This window comes from Chrysochloris asiatica, unplaced genomic scaffold, assembly GCF_000296735.1.
Source record: "Chrysochloris asiatica unplaced genomic scaffold, ChrAsi1.0 scaffold00284, whole genome shotgun sequence".
NCBI classification, from domain to species: Eukaryota; Metazoa; Chordata; class Mammalia; order Afrosoricida; family Chrysochloridae; genus Chrysochloris; species Chrysochloris asiatica.
In genome coordinates, this window is record NW_006408802.1 from 1,853,989 (window position 1) to 1,859,141 (window position 5,153).

The 5,153-nt window shown below is 38.7% G+C and overlaps 1 pseudogene; it reads right to left on the minus strand.

Annotated features, from left to right (window-relative positions):
• Positions 1–4,070: 4,070 nt before the first annotated feature.
• LOC102825191 lies at positions 4,071–5,146 on the minus strand (annotated as a pseudogene).
• Positions 5,147–5,153: the final 7 nt, after the last annotated feature.

Here is a 5,153-nt window from a genome sequence, read left to right on the forward strand (position 1 = left end):
ATTTAGGCTTTCTAACTCCAGATCTTTACACAGTTCATGATAATATTTTACTTTGTTTCCTTGAGCTTCCCTTTGAAATGTCCTGTTTGGTACTTTTACTTTCTTTCAACCATTTTAGCTTATCTAGGTTGGCACAGGGCAGGCAATGTTTAGTTCTGTTGTGCATAGAGTCTCTGTGAGCTGGCACCAACTAGATGGACCCTGACAATAACAATACCTAGGATGTCAATCTTTATTCATCCATTTCATTCTGACAACTTCCAATTTTATAGGATGCATACTTCATACATTCCATGTTGTGATTACTAATGAATGTTTGCAGCTATTGCTTCTCATTTTAAGTTTTGCCACATCTGCAAATGAAGGGACAGAGAGCTTAACTTCATACAAGTCATTAAAGTTAACTCTACTTTGAGAGACAGATAGATCTTTCCTTGTTGTAATTTGAGTGCCTTCCAACCTGCAGGGCTCATCTCCTAGTGCTTTATCTGACAATATTCTGCTGCTATTTGTAATGTTTTCAGTGGCTATTCATTCAGAAGTGATCCGCTTCTCCTATTTCTTAGTCTGTCTTTCTCTGAGAGCTCCACTTAAACCTGTCCAACATGGGTGATCTATTGCTTGCAGCATCACAGCAACACACAAGCTACCATATTATCACAAATTGACAGACAAGTGATGGACGTATATTTTAGGGGAACTCAATTCAACACATGACAGATGTTACTTCTTTAGCTGTAGAGTCAGCCCCTGATTTATGACTACCACACTCACAATAAACTTCAGCTGCCTGGATCTGCACCATCCCCATGATTGGATCACAGGTATCTATAGGATTTTCATTGACTGGTTTCCAGATGTAAATCACCAATAATTTGTTGAAACTTGTTCAGTATCATAGCAACCAGCAAACCTTAACTGACAGATGGGTGATGGTTGTGCAAGAGAGGCTAAGAATCAAGCACAGGTATCCTTCATGGAATGTGAGAACACTGCTTCTTTTATGTTATATATAAAGGAGCACTTAATGTGCAGTGGTTGAACATTTGGCTGATAATCTAAAGGATAACACCCACATGTCTCTCTATGGGAGAGAGAGTGCTTCTGCCAAGATTATAACTTTGGGAATCCTTTGGGACAGCTCTACTTTGTCCTGAGTCTGTCCTATTGGTTACTATGAGTCAGAATTGAGTGAAGGCAATGGATTTGACCTTGTTACAGTATGCAAAATATGTTGTTATTGCTATGTGCAGTCGATTAGATTCCAACTCATCGCTATCCTGTATAGGGTTTCTAAGGAGCAACATTGTGGTTCAAACTAAACTTGTGGTTCAGTGTGCTTATCCTACAGTGCCACACCAAGAGCACATTAAAGGGAGCATAAGTCAAATATAGAGAGGAAGAGAGCAATATCTGTTTGGCTCTCTAATAATAAACAATGGTCAAAGTACAGAGCTATGTAAGAAAGGAATAATCATATAGTAGCTCAAAAGGAAACCTTGGGCTAGTTATAAGCAGTCGCAGAGTATCTTTGGCTTTTTTTTTGTTGTTTTATGTTTGTTTGTTTGTTTGTTTGTTTTTGTCTCAGCTTTCTTTATTCACAACTCAAAATTGTATCAGGTACTATCAGTTCCCAGATTGCCTGTTTTGACTAGATTTCTTCTTCTTGTACCCTAATCAAGGAACTCTGGTAGCGTAGTTGTTACAAATTGGGTTGCTAATCTCATGGTCAGCAGTTCGAAACTACCAGCTGTTCCGTAGGAGAAAGATGAGGCTTTCTGCTCCTGTAAAGATTTATAGCCTTGGAAACCCTGTTCAAGGTCACTATGAGTAGGAACTGATTCCATGGCACATAAAAACAGCAATACCTAATCACTTGCATTCTTTCTTTATCCCTAATTCCATTCATCTCTAGGGTAAGTAGAATAGCTAAAATGCAAATTGAGTGATGACACTCAGTGTCTCTATAACTCCCACCTCCTCTAGCCCAAGTATTCTAGCCTGTCATTGATAGTCCTTCAGTATGTGTCCTGTCCTCTATTTCCAGTTTAATATTAAAGGAATCTCCATTTAGAAATCACTATACTCATACCTCTGTACCTTTGTGTGCACTGCTTTCCTAGATCTGAATAACTCTTCTCTTACCTCACTTTGGGGAGTACTTTCTAAATCCTCCAATTACTGTTAACACATAGGATCAGCCTGTCCTCTTATCCAATAGCACTTGGTGGATCTGAAATCAGAATTTATCACATCAATCAGTTTTGGTTTTCCTTCCATTTATATCTCTGATTTTAGAAGGTTGAAACCTTTCTCCTCTTGTTGTTGTTAAGTGTCATCAAGTCGACTACTACCCATAGCGACCCTGTATAGGATGTCCAAGGAGCAGCTGGTGAGCTTGAACCACCAACTATGCAGTTCAAACGACTTTGCAGTCTGATGCATTAACTCACAGCACCACACCAGGACTCCACAAAACCTTTCTCTGGTACCTCATTATCTCATTAAGACCTAGCAGCAGTTTCTGGTCCATGGCAAAGGATCAATATATGAGTTAAATGAACTAAGGAATTAATGAAAAGACAAATAATATTATTTAAATTAAAGAAAACACAATTTCAAGAAAAAGGACTTGGGGCAATAGTCATTTGATACAAAAAAAAAAAAAGACTCAATTAGAGTATATGCCATTGATGAGCTTTGCAATGATTTTTCAAGTCTATAATTTTAAAAAGTGGCAACATGATATTATTGGCACAACATTTTTAATGTGCAAAGATCTGTAGACTGAGGAGAAGAAATTAATTGTAAAATTGAAAATGCAGTAAGGAGGAAAAATTGATGGAAAATTATCTAAAATAAAAAATTAGTTCAAGCCAAGGAGTCCTGGTGTGGTGATATGGGTTAGGTCACTGGACTGCAAGGTCAGTTTGAAACACAAGCTTGGCAGTTCAAGCTCACCAGCTGCTCCTCAGAAATCTTACAGAGGGTCTTTATGAGTCGGAATCAACTCAATGGTACTTTACCACCATAATTGTATGTTTTAAGTAAGACTAGTCAAACTTATATGTTGTTAAACCACCAAACTTGCTGTTCAAAACAATTTGCAGTCTGACGCATTAGTCCACAGCGCCACACCAGGACTCCATTACTACTTCATTATCTCATCAAGACCTAGCAACAGTTTCTGGTCATAACTCGAATGTTATGAATCAGTATCGACTCATAGCAATCATATGTACAATAGAACAAAACACGGCCTTGTCCCGGTCCAACATCACAATTGTTGCCACACTTGAGCCCATTGATGCTGCTACTTTGCCACTCCATCTCGCTGGGGGTCTTCCTCTTTTTCTTTGACCCTTCATCTTACCTAATATCCTTCTTTAGTGACTGGTCCCTCCTGACTATATGTCCCAAATATGAGAGATGAAGTTTGTCCATTCTGGCTTCCATGGAGCATTCTGACTGCACTTCTTCCAACACAGATCTGTTTATTCTTTTGGCAGCCCATGGCACTTTCAATATTCTCCTCCAACACCATAACATAAAAGTATCAATTCTTCTACTATCTTCCTTAATCACTGTCCAGCTTTCGCATGCATATGAGGTTATTGATAATACCATGGCTTGGGTCGGGTGCACCTTAGTCCTCAAGCTGACATCTTTGCTCTTCAACACTTTAAAAAGGTCTTATGCAGCACATTTGCCTAATGCAATGCGTTGTCTTTTTTTTTGAAATTCAATATTTATAAAACTAAGCAGCTTCTGAAACTAAACCAGCATTGTTAATGGTGCAAGAGAGCCAATAATCTTCATTAAGTACATATAGGAACTTAGCACATTATTACTGTTGCTTGGATACAACAAAGAATGTGGTGTATTGGTAAGCAAACAGTACATATATCCAGTCACATGTTCATGGTAACAGGACTGACTTATGATTTAAACCTAAATCAAAAGTGAATTTTGATATTAAAAAATACCCTCCAAAACCACTGTTAACACAATTCCAAAGCAAGCTCCAGGAATAGTAATGTTTGTGCTTCCATAGATCTACAGGAGCTGTCTCAATCATCTTCTTTCTCAATATAGGTCTTTGCCTTAACCCATGCCATTTGCCTGGCCAAGTACCTGTCTCTAGCTGACACTACAGTTTCTTCATTGCTCCATTTTGCAAACTTGCTCACAGCCTCAGGTGGTCTCACTTGTTCTTTGCCTTTCTCTTGCTGTTCCTCTGTGATTCTTTGCTTTGCTCCTAGTGATGCTTCAGAACTAAAGGGTGTCTCTTGGTTCCAGTTTTTGTCCTTTTCCATGCTTTCATTTTGTTGGATTTTTCCTGGTCAAGCAACCTGTCCTTTTTTCCAAGACTTGGGCTAATCTCTTTTCTGTCTCGATTTCTTTCTGAAGATTGAACACTTGTTTCTTGTTTTTTCCTACCTCTGTACTTATCATTGCTCTCATATCGCTCCTTCCTTCCTTTCATATGCTCTTCCTTTGCTTCGCTTTTCTCTTCCTTTTCTCTTCCTTTCTCACTGTGTCGGTCATGATCAATTGGTTGTCTGTGTCTTTCTTGTTCTCTTGGAATATATTTCTCCCTTTTCCATTCTCTGTCATTTCTCTCTCTTTCTCTATCATCTCTTCCCTTAGGTTTATCTTCTTGTTCATGCATCTTCCAGTGGGACTCTCTATGACTAGCCTCTTGGTACCTATGGGAATCTTTTTCTTTTGGATAATCACGATCAGTGTAATAGTTCTCCTGGTCCCTGGATTGTCTTTCTTGGTGCTTATCTTCCCTTTTCTCATATCCTCTTGACTTGGAATTTTTTGTGTGGTGTTTGACACTGTGGAATCTTTCTTCACTAGATGACTGTAAGTGGGTCTGATTCCTGTGATACTTGGAGTGATTCTCAGAAGACTCTGTGTCTTTTTCCCTTCTGTAGTTCACTTCATTATTTTCTTCAATTTCACCATCCTCACTGCTTTTAGCATCAAAGTCACTGTCTGTATCTGGGTTTTCCTCTGCCTTCAAACTACTTTGGAGAATGCATTGCTCATGTAGTATTCTGTTCTCTGAATTTACTTCATCAGCACAACCTCTTGATTTCTCTTCCTTTATCCCAGACCTGGCTTCATGAAAGCTGCATTTAGAT